This window comes from Ascaphus truei, chromosome 9, assembly GCF_040206685.1.
Source record: "Ascaphus truei isolate aAscTru1 chromosome 9, aAscTru1.hap1, whole genome shotgun sequence".
Taxonomy (NCBI): domain Eukaryota; kingdom Metazoa; phylum Chordata; class Amphibia; order Anura; family Ascaphidae; genus Ascaphus; species Ascaphus truei.
In genome coordinates, this window is record NC_134491.1 from 61,690,783 (window position 1) to 61,713,296 (window position 22,514).

Genomic DNA, 22,514 nt, shown 5'->3' on the forward strand with positions numbered 1-22,514 from the left:
TGGGTCCTCTGTGTCTCACATGAGGCTTTTCTTACAGACTTAATTGGCCAGGTGGAGTCTGGTTAATTGCCTGCTGCACTTAACCAGATCCCTGCTGGATTTTAGAGATCGTTTCTTCAACAGGGATAAGACCCTGTTACATATCTATTGTATTATACAATCATAGGATTGGAAAGGCTTTGATAAGGACTACATGGCAACAGCATTATGCATATAACCATTCTATGCATTGCTCAGTATATTGCTGCAGTGCTAAGTCTAACAACGTCACATCAAGAAAGAATCTTTTAAAGTAGTTCAAGCTGTGTTTTTTCCCTTTAATATGTGCATCAATACAATCCACACAATGATAAGTAATTAGCTAAGTTACTGATCGATCCGTTCTCCTGTGAACGATCAGCGAAGATTCGGCTTGGGGATTCACATAATTGCCGTCAGTGCAGCAGAAGTGGACCAAAGATGCAAAGTACAGTGGGGAAGATTATGTGACAAGGCAGTCACTAGATACAATTAGTGCACTGCTAGAGAGAGGGCAGGGCTCAAAAAGGGTGTACCAGAGCCTGTTTCAGAAGATGAATGGGATGTGACTTTGTAAATGGTTGCTATAGAAACAAAAAAATACTTGTTACATTATAATACATAAAAAATGTAATTCAGATTTGTTTAAAAAAAATGCTACTAGTGTTTTCTCATAGTACAGAACTGATTTATTAAATAAAACACACACATATATTGCTTGGTCTGCCGCCTTAAAGCTGCAATCCAAGCGGGCATTTTAAAAAAAAATTTTGCTTTTTAACACAGTATTGAAGCAGGGGGTCCCTGGAAATGAGACCCATTAATTTCAGGTACAGGGACCCCCTGCTTCCAGAGATACTTACGTCCGTAGCGGGTGCCAGTAGCTGTTCCGCTAGGCTAGCAGAGATCATGAACAGGGATCATGTAATGGCCAATTTTCAAAGCACCCACACCCTCCGGGGCCAATAGGAAACTGGGACATCATCCGGAGGGGTCACATCTGGGCAAGTGATACAATGCAATGCTGTCTGACCATGCTGTCCAGGTGAGGAAGACAGGAGGGGGAGCACCTGCTCCCCTGTATCTCTCCCCTATAGAGCAACGGCTGAGGTAGTGGGTCTTCCTGCACTGGTGGACACAGAGAATATCTAGAGAGACCTGGTAAGTGAAAATAGAAATAGTCACTTTTTTACTATACTTGGGAGGGGTTTGATTTAATCTGGTTCGTCCCTTGTGTGGGATGTCACAGTGTGATCAGCAAGTGCTTGTACAGCCAAATTCTCCCTAACCCCACCTCCCATTAACTTTTGCTGTTGCATTTTTCATTTCCAAAGTGGTAAACATATATTGTTTATAAGAGAAAATACATATAAGATAACAAGTACATATAAAGTAACAAAAAAGATCTATCTACTGAACATTATTTATGACCGCTAGACTATAATGATGCTCATCTCAAGCAGGAAGCGGACCCGCAGGGCTGAGGTAGGAAGGTGAAAGAACCGACCTGAGCCGAGGGACAGTGTCCTGATAGTGTAGTGAGTCGTAAGCCGAAGGTCAGGGCTGGCAGCAGTGTTGCGAAGTCGGTGTGGATGCAGAGGTCGAGGCAGGCTGAAGACAGGGATAGTCGAGGTACTTGCAGTGGTCGGGGCGGGCTGAAGACAAGGATAGTCGAGGTACATGAGCCGGATCTGGTAACGTGAAAGACAATAAGTATGAACACAGCAGGAAACTGGAACTTTGCTCGGTAACTTCTTGCTCACAGGGCTGTACTTTTAAAGACAGTTGCCAAAGACAAAAATGTACGGTTCGGCCACAGAGGGCGAGCAAGAGCAAAATCCCGAACCGGAATCTGAAAACCCAGAAAGGATTTTGCCAAACCTCATACAGACCTCCAGAGTACAGAACTAAGAGCAAATAATATCTCTAGCAATTGCGACTTTATTGGTAATTATAACTTTTACACTAATATAATCAGTATACATAACACAAATAACTCCCATCAATCAATCATAAAAAGATATATTGACTTTCATCTCATGTTTACAACAAAAGACAAAAATACCCAATGCTACATCCAATGTGACAAAATACATAGTTAAATACTTCAATGTTAGTATTCTAATTAATAAGGGTCATTTAGTTAAACCCTTTGGCCAAAGCGTTATAATTCTGCAGCCACTTTACGGCATGACCAGTATGCAGGTCCTAACACTACCTGTGAAAATTCTCATTTACCTCTGCAGTGAAGGGCGAATGGTCTTAATAGACCTGTCCTGCACAGGAACATGGAAAAACCTGCTACTTAAAAAATGGGGTGGGGTGGGGTGAGCTTAAACCCTGGGAGGAGGGGCCACTAACCTCCAAACAACTGATACCAGTTCAAAATTAAAATTAATAAACACCCTTACTGAGAATACTAACATTCAAGTTTTTAACTACAGTATGTATTTTGTCATATTGGATGTATGTGACGGGAGCGCAGGCCAAATACACATTTATATTTAAGGGATCAGTCACAAGGCAAAACAGGCAGTAAAATAAATTGCGGTTTATTCGGACAAGACCTCGGAAACACACAAAAATACAAGAAACAGAGAATATACACACTTACTGGGGTATGGGGAAGAGATCTACCCTTTCCTAGTTGCAAGGCGCCTGTTCAGCAAAGGCTTACCTTGATAGGACCTTGGTTCTGGGCTCCTGGACCGAAATCCAGACTGCTGGCTAGGCCTCCCCATGCTTCCATGTGTGAATAGCTCTTTCACAGAAGCACGATTTGAGAGGCCCGCCAGCAGCTGCTTGTCTTCAGATCTCCAACAGGAAAAAGAGAGAGAGCTGCTTTTACTGCACGCTCTTATATAGGCTGAATTCCTATCTAAATCATTGAGGAGTGTAATAGCCAATTAAAGCAGGGATTGAAATTACGTATTCCCTGATAGGAGGGATAAATTCAAAACTTGCCAATAGAAACCTTGCTTATCAGTTTTGACATCCAGGGCCGTTTTTTCCCTGGCTCCGCGGTGTCTAGTAAAACAAAGACATCCTAATCTGAACATCCTGCTCACCAAATGGTTTTCCCCTCTCTGCCATTCCTCTCCTCTCTGAACTATAGAATCTATGCAAACTAGCTAGCATCTTCCATATGCCTGTGCTTTCTGTATAGAACCTTATACAGTAGTAAACATTAAAACACAATATAAAGTACACTTCCTTACAGAATATACTTTGGGGAACCTTATACTTACAAGGGAAATAAATTGGGGAGATTTGGGGCTTGGAATCCCTATCTGAGCTGGGGCATTGAAATGCTAATCCACATGTAATTCACATGCTAATTCAAACTGCCTTTTGTCACCAACCTGGGTTAAAATCACAGGACAAACACAATGCATTGCAGTTTTAAAACACAGAGAACCAACATGTACACACAAGAGCTTGCACTCCACCATCTGCACCTATCATGTGGGGTTCTAACCTTCTCTTCTCTAAGACACCAGCTAAGAATACCTTGCTGGCAGGCAAGACAGGTTAAAATATTCCCCCCCTTTCCCCTCATGTTCCAGGCGTCCCTGCCCTGCAGCTATTTCTCATAAGAGGCCACCCATACAAGGCAATCCACTTCCAAGCTGACACAGGCAGTTGCAGGCCCATAAGGCAAAGGGAATACACAGATAATGCATTAACTGGCCCACTGGGCTTACACAGTTAACCCCAAATACACAGTTCCTAGTTTATAACCCTATGGGGGACAGTATAACAGAGAAACAAAATTACAGGCAACACAGTAAGGTACAATATTAGACCCAAGAGCTGACACTCTCAGCCCAAACCATATGGTTTCTGGGGCATCCAGCCGGGCTCCTCCTTTATTAAGGAAGGCAGGTTACGCCGACCGCGACAATGTAGCATTGGGTATTTTTGTTTTTTGTTGAATACATTTGGCCACGCTCAGTAGCACTCCTTTTGATATACATATATATATATATATATATATATATATATATATATATATATATATATGATGTGGTGGGTTCTTGGGTTAGAGCTCGCTGGGATTGTGTGTTTATTAATTTCATCTCATGTTCCCTTAATCCGCTTAGTTTACCCCCATCTCTAATTTGTTTTAATATATAATACTCTGTCCCCGAAAAAAGACCGTTCTTTTCTGCGTGTCTAAGGTTACAATAAACTATTTCCCATAAACAGTAGGATTTTCCAGACGTTTTATGTGTAACATCGCCTTGAGTCTCTCCATTGACATGGTAGAGAATGGCTCATTTTTTTTTAGCAGGGCAGTAGTGTTAGGATGGTTTTTTTGCTAACTCGTGAGTATATATTTCTGAGCGACAAGGAGCACGGCATCTAATAATTGATAGGAATATTTGTCACTTGGCCCAGATCTCCATCGTCACCAAACAAAAGACACACAAAGGACAGATCTGTCTTACAATTTAGTAAGTCTTTAACATATCCCGTTCTTGAAACCAAAATGTTTTAACCTTTCCCCATTCCAAATACAAACCGTGTTACTTCCCTTACATTTTGGAGATATTTTGTAAGCATCAATCTGAAATGTAGCAAATAATCTTGGTGATATGAAGCTCTGCGTATGAAACTAAATTGTACTGTATCTCCATGAAATCTGCAGATTCAACTGCATGATGTTTTTTTTTTAAATACCATTTAGAAAAGTGTCAGAGCTGACTAATTCTGGGAAATCTAACTTCCATCTATCCAGCATAGATTTGAACAAGCTCTTTTCTTTTTCCAATTTCAGAGCAGCAATACGGGTTAACTTAAAAAAATATATATATTTATAATTTTTTTCGTTTCATGTTTGAAGAAGGGGGTCTCTGGAGCTGAATCCCATTCATTTTGACCTCCGGTATCTCTGCGGAGTTTAAAGGCGCAGGTCACAGGAGAGGGAAGGGGAGAAGTTGAAGGGATCACTCACAGTGACACACACACAAACAAACAAACACTTTAACATGGACACAGACACTACAGAGACAAACACAGGGTACACACACATCAGTACAGGGAAATACAGTACAGTTAAGTATTTACCTTTGTGTAGTTTGAATAAGCAGCTGCACAGGCAGGAAATTTCAAACATGTTTCTCCCGCCTGTGCCGTGGCGTATATCAGCTGAGCCCACGAGGAAGGCTCTCATTGGCTCTCCTCTCCTAGCTTCAATAAACCAAGCGTGTCAGAGTTTTTTTGTGACACACAAGGGCACCGACAGTGACACTTGGCCGGCACGGGGCCTGGGCTCCCTGACTCACGGGGCCCGGGACACCGACTACGGCTGTCCCCCCTGTCGGTGGCCCTGGTTGTATATCGTTGGGGGGGGTGTTTTTTAAAAATGTATTTAGGGTGTGTTTTTTTTGTACAGTATGTATTTGGGGGGTTGTATATATGTATTTGGGGGGTGTTTTTTTTTGTATGTAGTTGGGGGGTAGGGGGTTGTATATATGTTTTTGGGGGCTGTTTTTTAAAATTTTTATTCTTGTGGGGGTGTAAGAGAGGGAGTGAGGAAGAGAGAGGGGTGAATTGAAACATTGTTCCCACGCTGTGCAGTTGCTTGTAGCCCCGCCCATTCAGCCATCTCCTCCAATCCAGGATGACTGTCTGTGACTCATGACGCAGGAAAAATCTGCCGGCCTAAGGCCGTGCGTATAGTGCCGTCGATGGCGTCGATGGCGACATCACCCGTCGCTGTCGCCACAGGCGAAAGTTATATTTTGTTGTGCGGCGGTGGCGGCGCGGGTTTCCTGGCTTTTGATTTGTTCAGGGGCTGTCACATGAGGCGACAGCCCTTGAAAAATTAAATATTGCCGACTACCAGTTTTCGCGACGGCTTACTATAAGCGCACGCGGCGGTGGCAATGCATTTGTTTTCGGGTGCCGTCGCCGGCACAATAAACACGGCCTAAGATGGTGTCCATGCTGCTGAAGACCGCGCAGAGGCGCACACAGCGCGATCCAAATGCCTTAAGGCAGCGGTGCGCAAACTGGGGGGCATGACCCCCAAGGGGGGGCGCAAGATTGCCGACGGGGGACGTGGGGTTTACAGAGGCCCTGCACGCTTCCCGTAGGCACTTAAATTAAGTTCCGGGCAAGCGGCCAAGGCCTCTGCAAACAGCAGACGCGTCGCCATGGCAACGTGGCGTCACATGACGCTGCGGGGTCATGTGACGTCATGTTGCTATGGCAACGTGACGTCATGATGCCCAGACGCCGGCAATCAAGGCTCCAAAGGCGCATAGCCTGATGAGGGCCACCCAAGAACTGCTCCCCTCTGCACAGGACCAGCGTGCTAAGGGTTAACATGTGCTTGTTCTTTGTTGAATCGGCAACCCCACCCACTGGAATGTTAATGAGCCAAGGGGACAAAGAAAAGATCTTTTTGTTCACAGACGCACCAGATTCAACCTCACCCACCCAGCGTACATCTGCGTTGTTCCAAAGGCGCACAGCCTTTGGCGCAGCCGAAGGGCAGCCAAAAGGCGTGAGCCGTTTGCTGCCGTTCGCTGATGTTAGTTGATGTTAAAGTGATGTTGGAGTTGCTCTATTTCTTTCTGAAACACATACGCCCTTTATCCCCTGTACCCAATTTTCCAACTTTATCTGTCCATGAAATGTCTATGAATTACCTGTATAACCTCTGTTCTTTTATCGTAACCATGTATTTTTTATAACTCTGTGCCCAGGACATACTTGAAAACGAGAGGTATCTCTCAATGTATTACTTCCTGGTAAAACATTTTTTATAAATAAATAAAAAAAAGAAGGAGGAGGGAGGGGGGTGCGCAGGGGAGGAGGACATCCGACAGGGGGGTGCAGGGGAAACTGTTTGTGCCCCCCTGCAAGACAATGATCGAGCCCATAGACCGCGCACGTGCGACAGCAGGAGGGGGCGCGCGGTGCGTGAGGAATCTGTTCAATCTGATTCTTTGGCGCGACGGCTGGGTCACGTGAGCGGTTTGCTCAATGAGGGCGGACCAGCTCTGTGAGTCAACCATAGACAAGACCACAACGGCATGTCTAGCCTGGCCAAAAACCGCTCCCGCTAAACGCGGGTAACATCACATGCACGCACGTCTCCACGTGGTCTTCGGCAGCATGGACGCAGCCTAAGGCCAGGGCCTAACGGTAAACCTAACACTGAGCATTACTGCTGACATCTAAAGTCCCGGGTGCAGCAAGTGCATACTGTATGAGTATCTACCTAAAGAAACCCACAGACAACTTAGCGCATGGGACCAGTCGAAAGGACTACCAGCCGATCCCTAACTGTGGAACGGCCGGATACCAGGGGGAGAGGGCGTCCTGCAGGTACGCTGACAATTCTCCCCGGTAATACCGGACCCTGAAACTTGCGTCCAATGCGATGCGTGATGTAATGACGCTGCCCTATGATCGTTTCGCCTTCACAGCGGCTTCTTTCGGGGTTGCGTCAGTGGGGATGGAGGAGTCTTTTATGGAGTTCCCTAGTTTACCTTGGTAACTAGGGACGCTAGACTCGTTTTCACTTGTGAAGGGAGTCAGTGGTGCGAGACCACAAATGGATACACATGTTGCAAAACAGGATAGTTGTATTTCTATCCATGCAGTGTCTTGTTCTCATGTTAAGCTGTACATATCAGGTTATATACAGCGATACAAACCACGCTGATTGCAAGTACATACAGTATTGGAATTGTAACATGTTACAAGAGCAAACAACCCTGAAGTACACTGTGATGCAGAGAATACAGAACTGTGCAAAAGGATAGTGATAATCGATATAGACACAGTGTTGATATTTATATCTTAGCATTAACAATCGGATCAATTATATTGAAAAAGACCCGTTGGAAAGACTCTTCTTGCAGTTAATTCTTACTAAAGTAAATGTAATTTTAGATCAGCCAATAAAAGGAGAGTACATGAAACTCTCATTAAGTCCATTCGCTGATAACGTATGTAGTTTAAAAATCCACTTGACTTCCCATTGAAGCAACATCTTGCCCCAGGTGCCCCTTCTTATTCTTGGCATACGATGATCAATTCCTTGAAAAGACAGTACCTTAGTATTGCCTTAGTGTTGTTCCTGTACATGTTTGGATATTGGTGTGTTTAGTGCATTTCTAATTGATCCCACATGCTGAGGGACCCATCGTCTCCGTTGTCTCCGGGTCTTTCCTATGCCATATTGGCATGTTGCTAGGTAGATCACTCCTAAAGACTTGCAGTTAATGACCTGATCATACGTAAATGTTTTTTAATTGTTCAAGTTGCTGAATTTCTTACTTGTTGACATATATTTACAAACTTTACATGATCCACATCTAATCGATCCTTTTGTCTGGTTTGTGCACCAGTTACTTGTGTTCTGTTGTTTTTTTGTTGTTGCAGAAATGGCTATGTACCACATGACCTTTAATATTTTTAACTCGTTTTCACACCATAGACAGGTATGGGTTAAGGATGCTTGTTAAGTCCTGATCATTGAGCAGGATGTGCCCATGTTTTTGTATGCTTGCTCTCATCTCATTCTCATTATATGTACCAACAAATCTGATATTGTGTTCCTGAAGTTGTGCATTGGTATTGGTGGTTTGTAGGAGAGTATCTTTAGATGTACTTAGAGCTCTATTATAAGCTCTTTTCAAGAGCTTTCTACTATAACCGCGTGCCAGGAATCTTTTTTTGCATTAGGCCTATTTGATGTTTGAACTCACTTTCAGTTGAACCATTACGTCTCAGATGGAGATACTGACCCACTGGGATACCTTTAACCAGAGGATTCGGATGATGGCTATCTGCCTGGAGATAGTTGTTAGTAACTGTCATTTCCGAAACGTAGTGGTCTCAAGGGTGCCATCTGATTTTTTAGTACTTGTAAGATCCAGGAAATTGATTATTACAGGGTTAATTTCTATATAGTGTCTACATATATTATACACTATATATCTATCTCATGTATACATGACACTTTATACACAACCTTAAACATCAGAACAAAGCTTACAGTCTTATTTGTAGTGCCCTCATAAGATGAGAAAACACTGTAGGCCATGCCTTACACATTGCAGTAAGGTAGCAATCAGTATAAAGCGGTCCTTTGCCTATTTGAGGACTATATAACTTCTCACTAATCACAAGAACACTAGTTTGTGGTCATGATTTGCCTTCTGGGACGTGGTGAGTACACTTGTGTTGCCACTGTTACCTCCCCATACTGTTTATGGGGCGTATGGAATCTCAGTAGCTCTAGCTCAGCTTGCCCTACACTATGGTGATACTCAGAGCGGTCTACACCTTTCTCATCTTCTGTTTTGTCATTCAGTCCTCCGGAAATCAAAGGGAATTCCTCTGCTTCTGGATCCAACTCAGGGATTGTATCTCTCTATGGGGCCTATGCTATAAGCCTCGATAAGCCACTTATCAATGCCTTTTCACCAAAACATTCTCCTGCTATTCAGTAAGCCTCGATAAGTGGCCAATAAAAGCTTTTATTGCCCTTTTTTTCCTCAAAATTAAAAAAAAAAAACCAGGTGAGTCACGATAAGCCACTTATTGGCAGGTTCTCGCATTTGTAGTAGCCTTGAGTAGGTTATCGGGGATAATCGAGGCTCTAGAATGGAGATTTCCTCTCCAAATCCTCCCGGCAGGAAAAATAGGCGGGAAGGTGGCAAGAAGCTGCCGATAAGGCAGCGAGAGAGGACATAGAAAAAAAATGCTTTTTTCCTGCATCGGATTGATGCCGGGAGTCTCCAGAGCTGATACCCATTAATATCAGCACAGGAGATCCCCGGCATGAATCCCAAGCAATAAAAATGTATTTACAGGCAACTTCATTACCTTAGTGGCTAACCGCTAAGGCAATGAAGGGGTTAACTACAACTGCCATGTTATTGTGGGTAGCGGGGGTGGGTGAAGATGGTATTTGGCCCTTGGTGGGTGTTTAGGCCTTGCTGGGGGGGGTTGCGGGTGGAGTTAACCCCTTCATTTCCTTAACAGTTAATAACCCCTCCCACTACCCACCCGGTAGGTATAAACACCAAGGGCCAAATGCCAACTTCACCCTTCTCCTCTACCCCCAACAACCCCCCCAAACACATACAGTATAATAATGGTCAAAATTACAATTATCCAGATATTTATAATAGGGCATTTGCCCATTATAAAATCAAACATTAGCCAGCCAGCATTAATAAAGTAAATAAAATGTTCAACTTACCCCTGCCATCATGAAGGGCATCCTCGTCAGCATACTGCAGGTCCATGTCCTCCGATGCCAGCAAGAATACAAGACAAAATACAATCTAATTGCCCTTAACCCCTTAATCACCTTAGCAGTTAATAACCGATATAGTAATTAAGGGGTTAACCACCGTACCCCGCTACCCTCCCGGGACGCCTAACCACCCACCCCGGACCCACTATACCCACCCTGTAACCATTGATTGGTACAGTGGTATAACATACCCATATAATATGGGCATGATAAGCCACTATATCACTCAATGGTCAACTTAATAAAAATAATTAAGAGCAGAAATACAGAATAATTAAAGAAATACACAATCACCTAAACACCCCAACAATAAAAGAACTAAAAAGCCTCAACTACACATCAATTACATTAATCTATCAGTAAAACAGCAAAAGAATTACAAATATGTTATTCTAAAACGTAAGAATACAAATAAATAAACATATATCCAACCAATCAATTAAATAAATAAATAAAACCAGTAGCCAACCAATCAAATAAATAAAACAAGAAGCCTACAAAACAAATAATTTAAACCAGTAGCCAACAAAACAAATAATTAATTTAAAACGCTAACCAATCCTAAAAAGTACTAAAAACAAACCATCCAAATTCAAAACAATTTAATTCAAACAATAAAAAGAAATCGAAAAAATAACAATCAATAGAAAACAAGCATTTGCCAAAAAATGCATTGGCTGTCACTGTATTTATTTGTAGGGGCACAGATTAATACATTATCAGTCAATGGGCAATCACAAATATAAAAATAAATAAATACAATGAGAAAACCTGAAAAAGACTTACATACATTCAATATTTCTCTTACCTTTAGAAGTCTTCACCCTCCGAATCCTGGCGTATATAGAAGCTCTCGTACCGGGACGTCATCTCCCGCAAACCAACGCCATCCACCGTGAAGACCAGCATCAGGTAAAAAAAAAATCTTCTTTCTTTTATTTTCAATCTCCGTCTTCTATGTTCATCTGTAATTATTTTCTTCTTTCTTTATTATCATTGATCATTAAAAGGTTTTTAATCCTCTCAATCATTCACCATATACATTTACAGTATACGAGTGCATTCATTGGGGTCTCTTTTCTTCTTTTTTCGGGTGGCTTATATACCTTATCCCTATTTGCACCATTAACTTTATTAATTATTGCTACAAATATGTACTAACTAACCTGATGCGGGGGCTTTTCCCTTCTCTCCCTTACCCTATTACATGACATATCACTCTTTATACTAGGGACCCCTCTGTCTACTAGGGACCCCGTGGGTGATCGCAGGTATACATTAACCCCTTCATGCCCGGTTACCTTGTCTGGAAGATGCTGCAGCAGGAATCCTGGCGGTGAGTCGTAATAGCGCTTTCAGAGTCAGAGTTTGCCCGGAGCAATGTGCTTGGCTGGATCCGATAATCTCACTCGATTCCCGGATCCAATTCCTGGGGTATCCCATAACTCTGGAACCCCGATACATAGACACGTTCTGTAAAGACTTTCTCACCCCCACCCTGAAACTTACAGCCTAGAAATCTCCCGGTCCCAGCATCCCTGGAAAGGCAAAACACACAGAAATCTTTAATGTCGCATAATTTGCACACAGTCACAGTAATGCATTTAGGATATCTGGGTCCAAAAGCTGGCACTCTAGGACCCCAACACACGGATCAGGGGTAACCATATGGGCTGAACCTTTATTAGTGAGACTGGTTAACCCCTTCACCATTATGTATTTGTCTTGAAAAATAGACTCTTCTGAGTTTCTCCATCAATAAAATACAGATAAAACCTTTCTTTATCTCTTCTTTCTGCAATGGCAGTGTTGTTTCGAACATTTACTGTCATGTTATATTGTAGTCTGTGTGTTCTAAAATATCAGCATCAATTGCTCCTAAAATGTTATAGGGTACCAGTGTGTTCAAAGTCAGGATAAGTTTTTTTACCCAGTCTGATTTGTTAAGTGACGCATACACTATCATCTGTGAATAAATTACAAATATACACACAAGCACATGTCTTTCCCCCCATCAAATGTACACGGCATTAACCCTTTGTGTGCTGGAGGAGCCCCCGGCACCAGAGTACCACAGCCTCTCCGGCAATTCGTCATCACGCCGACCTCTCCTGGGGCGCGATTCTGTGATCGCGGTTTCGCGTGACCATTTCACGTGGTCGGTACGTCAAAGGGTCACTGAAAGGGTTAAATCCTATCACTGTCCTCACAGACGTCTGTTCCCTTTTGCATTAGGTAAGGGATATTTTATATATATACACACACATATATATATATATATATATATATATATATATATATATATATATATATATATATATATATCTATATACACATATATATATATATATATATATATATATATATACACATATATACACACACACACACACACACACACACACACACACACACACACACACACACACACACACACACACACACACACACACACACACACACACACACACACACACACACACACACAATATTGTGCTAAAAAGGCTAATTATAATTCAGATACCCTACAGTATTCAATCAGTGAATGCCAAAACAGAATGTATATTATTTACTGGAACAAATTAGGATGCAGCTTCCCCTAATTTCTCTGCTAAGTGCTCCTTACATGCTCAACACTAACTGAATTATGAGATGAAAGTGCTTTTAAATAGGATTTACTGAAAATCAGTGCCGTTTTTTTTTTCTTCGACAACTGACGTGTCCCTAGAGACCGAGAGTGTCGCGGTGTTTAACCCTTTTGCTGCCAGAGAGGCCTGCCACACCTGGCAAGAGAACTGTGGTTTCCACTAGAGTAACACTACTTTTTATATTTTGAAGCGCCCTTTTTTTCTATAACGTCGGTAAACCTCCGATCAGTTCCGTCTGCGGAGGATCCGCCGGGATTAACCCCTCCAGCCCTTCACGCGGTTAAAAAAAAACAAATCTACACCACGGGTTGGAAAAGGCAGAATTTAAGCAAGGTTGGGAGAAGACAGATTGCCACATAAGCATTGTAATAGGGCTGCCAGCGCGGTATACGCTAGTCAACGCAAGAACGGCGTCTATCTGAAGCCGCCCCGTGAATCACGGTGAACAATAGCCCAACGAAGAAAAAACAAGGCCGAATTTGGAAATCATTTATTTGTTTCCTTTTATTCTCCCACGTGATCGCTCACAATGAGCGATAAAGGGGAGGGCAGAGTTATGGATTCTTTTAGCTGTCATCAGCTACACGTCCAGACTGCGCAGCGTTTTTTATCCCGCTGCAGATAATTCTTGAATTATACGACCAAGAGAGACAATTTTTCCTCGGAGTTCAGAGTCTGTGATAGGAGAAATGGTTTTGTTTGTGTGTTTTTTTTTTCTTTCACAAATGGCGTGTCATTTAATCTCGCCTTTACGGGGCCCGAGAATGGAAATGTAAGTAAGTGTCGTTCAGCTGGAAACATATTTGCCAGGACTATCTCTTCTGCGCGGGGGGAATTGAAAGATGACAAGATGTCTTTGTGTTATGAATTTCAGAGGACGTTGTTGATGCAGTGAGAGGGTCACCTGGCGCGGCGAGTTATTTTAATGGGATGCCGGAGTAATTCTCAGTTTCAGTGCTGCGGGGGCTATCAACAGATTGCAAAGCAGTAAGACGTGCCCATGTTTACTAAGCAGTGCTACTCAAGAAGGGGCCATATTGACTAAGGGGCTTATTCTAAAGCAGGGGTAGGCCAACTCCAGTCCTCAAGAGCTACTAACAGGTCAGGTTTTCAGGAAATCCCTGCTTCAGCACAGGTGGCGTAATCAGTGGATATCCTGATATCCGGAAAACCTGACCTGTTGGGAGCCCTTGAGGACTGGAGTTGGCTACCCCTGTTCTAAGTCCTCTGAAGCAGCCAATCGGGCACTTTTCATCCAAAATTCCCCGTTGATCCTTCGTCGTAGATAGAAAAAGCCCCTTGGTAAAAATGGCCTCTTACATCACATTCAAGTGAATAGGCTGTAAAAGTGTCTTTCAGCAGGGACGGTGGAACACCGCTTAGGAAACATGGCCCTAGATGAACTATCCACTTCAATGACGCAGAAGACATATGAAGGCTGTATGCTAAATATAATTGTACCTTTCTGCTGCAGATTTCTGAATGAAAACTGTGTTATCAGGATGTACTTGGGAAAGAAAACGTACAGCAACTTATAGAAGTACAAATGGGGCTTTAACCCCTTCACTGCACCGCAATCCGTCGTAGAACCCTGTGACACAGACAGCGTTTATTATAGTTACATAGTTACATAGTAACTAATTATTTATGTAAAGAGAGCGTGAAATGCACCTGGGATTTTTAAAGATGGCGCAGTGAAATTCCCTACTCCCGGACCGAGCCGTTTCTCATTTTGCCCGTTTCTGCTTTACATGGGGCATGTTCCAGCTGCAAACCAGACGATTTAGCACATAATTACGCTACCTACACACACATACAAATAATGGCACGAAAAGTGAACTTTTTCTTTCCAGAGGAGGTAATTTGCAGCACGGGGAGTGAGCGGGGAAGATAATTTCGCTGACACTGAGCGGCAGGCCGCCTCGTTAGCGGTGAAACAAAAGAAGGATTCAGTTAATGGCACAAGAGGGAGCGCAAAACCTACAGTTAAAATATTCCAATAACGTCGGGGGGCGGGTCATCAATTATTTACTGCCTTCCACACCTAGAGACATAGAAGGGACATAAAGGTTGATTGGAGGGGGCAGGAGGCAGCTATATCCTGGTGGAAGGGTCACTTCGTAAATGTTATAATATACTTTAACTGTCTTTGGGGCAAACATCTAATTTCTCTGTGCCAACCACCCCCCCCCCAAAAAATAAATAAAATAAATTAGATTGTGTATATCAATTTCTGACAGGGAACTGTGCATTTTATGGGAAAAATATTATGAATATTTAATCTTAAAGACTATTTTATTGTTTCTTTTTTTAGACATTTGTATTTTACGTCTTGTAGCAGCAATATATCCGGATGCTTTGTATCTACTGTTTCCTATATCGCAAGCTGTATGTGTGTGTGTGTATATGTATATGTGTACAGTATGTATGTATATATACACACAGTATATATATATATATATATATATATATATATATATATATATACATATATTTATATTTATGTTGTTTGTGTTTGTGTGTATATACATTTGTAACCAACTTTATTGCATAATTTAAGATTTGACGCGGCACCATTGAAACAAATGTTGATGTGCATACAAGATTGTTTTTTTCCCAACATTGATGCATTACGGACAGCAGTAATGTTGACTTCATCTGTATGTATAAACATATACAAATATATATATATTCATATATGTAAAACAAACAAGATAGTCTCAGATGCACAAACTCTTAGTACATCTCTCGGTAGATGTCCATATGCTTTACGCGCGAAACGCATCAGGGTTCCATCAGTGTATGTCACCGCGTTGTTATGCATAGACGCTCCTGGAAGCTCTGGGTCTCGACCATCAGTCCGGGGACCTGGTGCACCCGGTCTCTGATGAATTCCATCAACGCACCACGAGACTCACTGTTCTTCATGGAGCTTCATGTTATTTTAAGAATTGTACGTTTTGGAAGCTGCATGTGACATATAAATATATTTTGATAATACTTACCCCTGGTGTGCTTTGTGTTTTCGTTCTTCCATTCATATATGTAAGTATATATTGATATACCCGTATGTGTATAGATAGACACATTAATATGGGATGTATCATATTCTTTCACTTACACACACTCAAGTTTCCTTTTATCTTAGCGTCAAACCCCCCCTAGTTTGTGCCAGGCCTGCCGGAAGCTTTTCCGAGGCTCAGGTAGAGTGTTGGACATGGGTCCGGGTAGCTGAATGGGGGAGAAATCTTAGATGGCTGGGGGGCGGGGGTTAAGGAGAGCCCCACAGTGGAGAGGTGCTCAGGCTCCGTGGTAAAGAGACCCCCGGCGAGCGTGATCGCTAAAGTTGGTCCGGTGGGCTGAACTTTTGTCATCGCTTGGCTATGCCCCCCACAGAGTCCCAGGGGACACTTGTCCCACCTCTCCGCCCCTCCCCCCTGTCGGTGGCCCTAGTCTTGATGTAAATCATCCAGATTAACAAGCTCCTGATATTGAAAGTCAAAAATTATTTAGCCTTTTCAGTGCCGAGGGTCTGTGGCACAGGCTCCCTGGCACTTCCACGTCATGGGATCGCTCCTGGTGCTCGGATACAGGAAACAGTAGTGGGGAGAGCTCCACTTCTGTTCCAATCGGGTGGTCCGCTCAGCCAGACCACCCCCTAGAAAACGAGAATTTGCCCATAACCCAACCAGATACGTCAACATGGCACAGAAAAGGTTACAAAAAATTGCAGTGCACCAAAGAAAACGTTAATACATATAATACCTATATTCACTTTAAAAAAGAGCCCCTGTGGAAATTGATCATTTTGGTTCCTTTATCTGTTGGAAACAAATGAACTCCCTCTGATATTTTTGTAGCCATGCTGTAAAATGGTCTGCAGTTTTCTCTCCTGCTGGCAGTAAACCTGGTAAATTACAGGGATGCCAGCAGTAATCATGGAGGTTTGCCCTCACACCCTGGTGAGGTGCCCTATGTATGGAGGGGAGTGGCTACATACTCTGAGTCCACCGTTAGTGACATCAGAGATGTGCCTGCCTCCTGAGATATATAAGGCACAGAACTGCTCAAAGTTAGTGTGTTGGAGTAAGGAGCAAGTCTGCGTTGAGACTTGGGAGAAAGAGGCCCACTAGTGCTGTAAATAGTGGCCCCATTCTATATTAATCAGCATCAAGCTGTCAACGCCATACTGTGTCCAGGGACCTGGCACAGGGGTGATCTCCCTGAGGGGAGAGGGGATCCCACTCTATTGGGAGGGCGTACCTTTGAAAGGATAACACAGCAAGATGTGTGGCTAGATAACTCTGCAGTTGGCCCGCACCGTAAGCCACAACAAAGAAACCTTGATTCAGGACATCTTCATGTGTGAGTCTGACCTTACTCTACATATGATGGCACCACGGAGGAGTTCCTTATCAGAATCATTCCCATGCGGACACAGGGATCCTGATGAGGTGGAGGCGCTGCACTGGATATAGGTAGGACTCACGCACACTACCTCAGCTGCCTGTCTGGGTTGGCAATCCCCACACAACATCATGCGGGAGACTCAGGAGTCCTGTTGCCAACAGGTGCACCACCAGACACGACCATGTAATGGGGACTGGTTAGACCACAGGGGCCAAAATGAGATTGGGTGGGTCAAGCCAGGTCAGAAAATCCGTTACATTTGGAGGCGCTGCTGAGAGACCTGTCAACAGGACAGGCTTTTTCTAGGCACACTAGGAAACAGGGAGAGTGTATGCTGCCACTTTGTGCTGTGTTGGGACGGACCTAGGGGTAGTCAGGGGGCTGATGGAGTATTGTCAGCTCGCAGGGATGACCTAGGGGCCTGAGAGGATTTGGAGGTTTGGAGAGGGGCTACTGCTGTCCTAGTCACCTTGCGGTAGTGCTAGTGGTAGGATGCCTGAAGGGATAGCCTGTTAACGAGGTCAGGAATTCTGGAGAGGGTCTGCGCTAGGCTAGCCAACAGTAGGTAGACGCCCAAGTACTGCATGGAAGAGCCAGAGTACTCTAGCCCATTCCAGATCACTTACCGAAGGGAGCACAGACTGGGAGGAAGGAGATACAGCAGACACAGAAAGAGTGAGCCTAGCCTGAGGTAGTGCAAACACGAGTCCAGCCTACATTAGGTACACAAGGTGGTGCATCAAGGTAATCTTTATTGTACCGGTGTGGCGGCTGCCCCGCAGAGAGGAGCTCCACGTACAATAACCGCAAATACAGCAACCAAATGGCGACCGCAAGACTGGAAGATCCGGGCGATGCGGAAGGTCCAAAATGGCGGACGGAGACAGATGGAGGGAGCGCATGTGGTGTGCGTTCCGCTGAAGAGCAAGCTTATGATGTGACTTTGGCAAGCCTGTTGTGGAGTGGCGCGAAAGCTGTGGCTGCGCCATTTTTGTCCTGTCTGGGACCTAGGGGTACTACCCCTGAGGACATTGAGGAGGACATTACAGTGATATGTGGAGAATATGATGAAGTTGCCTGTCAGTCGGCATACAAACAGTTAAACGCTACCTCAATCGTCAAAGAGACTGACAGTGCAAACCAAAATGGCGGCTCCCGCTTCCCTGGGAGACCACGTGGATCAAGTGCAGAAAATTCTGCAGATACTGGACTTACAGAGAGTTGGCCAGGAGTGGCGCCAACAGGAAAACCCCACCTTGATGGGGGGTATGGCGCGAAAGCTGCAGCCGCACCCTCATGGACAATGACTAACTCAGCCCCAGTGCTGGGTCACCCAATCAACCTGTGGGACCTGCCCCTAATCTCAACCAGGGGGAGTGGTTTCCAATTATGCCCAGTGGGAACGGATTCAGCAGAGCGAGGAGCTGGTGAGCCGGCCGCGCCCTTACAGAAAGTAGTTCCTGTAATTAGTGCTGCCGGTGGAGGAAAAGACAAAGAGACTGAGAGAACTTGGCCGGGGATGGCGCCAAATAAGGAGTGGTGCTCGGGGGGTGGTGGCGCGAAACCTGAAGCCGCGCCCCCCAGGACTGTGAAAAGTGCAGCACTAATCCCGGGACATCCTATAAAATTGTGGGACCCTCCCCTAATCTCCACCAGTGGGGGTGGTTTCCAGCTTTGCCAGATGAGGGTGGAGCTAGTCAAGGGAGTGGTTGGCAACTCAACCCCTGCTCGTCAGTCACGAGGAACCGGTACGCTGCTCAGACCACTGCTGCGAGTGCCTCCCACCGTGACTATGGCCTATAAGCAGGAAGAAAGTGCTATGGTGTCTACCCAACCCTACTCGGCCCCAGGAGGCTTCCTGGTGATCCGGGTGGCGGGCACTGAGACGGTGGCATGTCTTTGCTTACAGTGCAGACTACCTGGTGGCACAGTGGGTACAGCTGCACGCTGCCCGCTGCCCGCAATGTGGCCTCCAATACATGTGGCCTATTCCTACGTTTGTGCCAATCCAGGCCGTCGAGGTAGTGGGAGATGCGGCCATGCTATCGGCAGAGCTCCCCGGCACGCTCTGGAGGGAAGCTGCGGATCCCGGAGAATGGGGATTGGGCCGGTTGCCAAAACCGAGCCCGAGGAAAAAGCGACTATCAGCCGTTGTGCCGGCCGAGAACCTAAGCGGCGGTCACCCCGGGGGGTGCCCCCAAGCAAGACGGGATTGGATTCCTCTGATGAGGAACCGTGGCGTCTTCTGCAGTGGTGACCCGGCAACCAACAAACTCCTGTGGCGGTAATGGGAGGAAAGTGCCACTTACCGGAGTTGTCGGTGAGAAGAGTCGAGTATCACCAGTGCCGCGGAAGACGGAGAGACGGAGTCCCCCGGTTCCGTGGGCCGGCGGTTCCAGTGGCGAGGGTCGATCCACACCAACTCCACGGAGTGGTAAGAGCAGTCCTTGTTCCTACCAGGCTCCGAAGGTGACATCGACGGAGGACGGGCGGTGTCAGGCCCAGGCGGTGCGACAGAGACAAGCGGAACTTCCGGATGTCGTGCTGGAGGAAGAGGTCCCGCTTGGGGACTGTAACAGGGGACTTATCCCTGTTCACAAAGGTGCCTCTAATCCAGCAGTGTGGTGGTTAACTGCTGGTAGAAAATTAACTAGCACCACCTGACTGAGTACAGGTAGTAGAAAAAGCCTGCCTTTGAGACAGGAAGTCTCTCCTCCTTTGCTCATGTGTGAGCTGACCTGTGGAGACAGAGCAGAGGTTCTTGAGTCACAGGAGAGAGTGACCAAAAGAAACCCAGATCTCTGGAGCTGACCAGTCTTAAGCTCTGCACCACAGAGCTGATTTTAAAGACACAGGGAAAACTTCTAAACCTGTATGCTGACCAACCCTGGAGACAAGGGAGCTGAAGCAGGGACAGTGAAGATTTTCCCTCCAAGAAACAGATAAGACTTTCAGTATTAAGAGACTGCTTATATCTGCTTATTTTCATGTTATGTGATTGGGCTGGGAGAAGCTTAACTAATGGAGATGTGAACTGATTGCAAGGATTTCACTAGAAATACTCCCAAGTGATTAGAAGCTTTGTTCCCCCCCCTTGTTTGGATGAATTTCCTGATGAAAAGGAAAAGGCACAATAAAGCCTTATTATAATTTCACATTATAAACGACTCCAAGTGTGTACCTCTGTAAACGTCCATCCACAGGGACCCAACCCAAGATGAGGGAGCATCTAGCACCGTAGAGGACGTCACTTCCGGTGGGCGTGGCGGAGCAACCGGAGAGATGACCGCGCCTCACCGATCAGTCAGTGCTTCCCGATCGCCCGGACCAAAGAAGAGCTGGCAGACATTGAGAAAAGTCGAGAGCGGTGAGACCCGACCAACGGAGAGCCGTTGCGGCAACTCCGGACAATGTAGTGGTAGAGAGCGGGTCGGAACCCCGCGGATACCAACCGTCCGCCCTTATGCCCAGCCCCATGCCCTAGTTAAAGCCCCAGTACCGGTCACGTTTTCCCGTGGGTCCTCTTCAAGTTTGGAAATGTCTGGAGGGTCCCAGGGCACCTCCGAAGAACGGACTGGGGAGCGACTGGAAAGTTTCACTTCCGATGACGGGTTGGTGGGTGGGGGGTATTCGCGGGAAGTGTCTGTATCCAGCGATTGCCCTAGCATAGTGAGCATGACCCTCACAACTAGGCCCAAGAGGGTGGGGCGGCCTAATTCCCGGTCTACCGGGACATCCGGGGTGTCCTTTTGGGGGGAACCGGAGGAGGGGGATTCGATAGAGTCTGCCCCAGAAGAGATTAGGGAGACCCGGTGGTGGGCCCCCTTATTCGAGGGTTACGAGGCATGGCTCGACCGCACTAGGTTTCTACTAGAAAAGGAAGGTGTAGTTGACTATTTTTGGGCCCGTGGGGAGTTCACTGAAGAGGAACGGATAAAGGCATTACAAGAACGGTGGTACCAGATCCGTCACGATATCATAGAACCTATGGGTCCCAGTAAATTGACGGATCTGGTAGAACCGAATGAGCCCCTATCATGGGTGTTACCGGGAAAGGCGGGCAACACGAGGTTGATCTGGGCCAGTAGGGCGGAGAGGGCCATCATTACGAAATACAAGAATTCCCATGGGTTGGAATATCCTTATGTCCCTGAACACCTCATGCAGGAGATAGAGGATAACAGGGACAGGTGGTTGCGGGAAACCATTGAACAATATATGGTAAACCGAGGTGGTGCTATTACTGGGCGCAAGGCGGAAGAAAGAATTGCTCAACTCATGCGAGTGTGGAGCATAGGGCGAAGCATTTATATGGACAAAGCAGTGTATAGGCCTGAGAGTGGGTTACCGCGCGAGTATAGCGTAATGGTCCTGGATATGGGTGGTCGGGAAGTTAAGAAACCCGATCCCCGTCTCTATTATTAGGAGGAACAGGACAGATGTTGCGCGAGTTAGTGCCCCTGCTGGTCAGAGAGTGCTCTGTGTGATGCAATTACTGTGAACTTAATAATGTTGTAACTGATTATGTTTGCATTTTACAGTGTTTCCCGGAGAAGGTACACAAATTTAGGTCCCAGACGGGCCGTTGGGATTCACCAGGGGGAGAATCTAGCCATGCTGTAAAATGGTCTGCAGTTTTCTCTCCTGCTGGCAGTAAACCTGGTAAGTTGCAGGGATGCCAGCAGTAATCATGGAGGTTTGCCCTCACACCCTGGTGAGGTGCCCTATGTATGGAGGGGAGTGGCTACATACTCTGAGTCCACCGTTAGTGACATCAGAGATGTGCCTGCCTCCTCAGATATATAAGGCACAGCACTGCTCAAAGTTAGTGTGTTGGAGTAAGGAGCAAGTCTGCGTTGAGACTTGGGAGAAAGAGGCCCATTAGTGCTGTAACTAGTGGCCCCATTCTATATTAATCAGCATCAAGCTGTCAACGCCATACTGTGTCCAGGGACCTGGCACAGGGGTGATCTCCCTGAGGGGAGAGGGGATCCCACTCTATTGGGAGGGCATACCTTTGAAAGGATAACACAGCAAGATGTGTGGCTAGATAACTGTTACACCGGTGATGCCCGCAGACCAGACCCGTCCCCTGAGCTGAAGGGGGAAGTGGTAATACACGCACCCGCAGCAAAGGGAGCGTGTCCGGA

At 45.5% G+C, this 22,514-nt stretch overlaps 1 long non-coding RNA gene across 2 annotated transcripts in view; it reads right to left on the bottom strand.

The window, feature by feature from the left end:
* Positions 1-795: 795 nt before the first annotated feature.
* LOC142502309 (uncharacterized) overlaps positions 796-22,514 on the bottom strand; it is a 96,682-nt gene continuing 74,963 nt past the window's right edge. For both annotated transcript variants that reach the window (XR_012803734.1, XR_012803733.1), the window contains exons 3-4: positions 1,526-1,709; positions 796-1,176 (exon numbers count right to left, since the gene is read on the bottom strand). This is a non-coding gene — a long non-coding RNA (uncharacterized LOC142502309). The remainder of the gene's footprint in view (positions 1,177-1,525; positions 1,710-22,514) is intronic.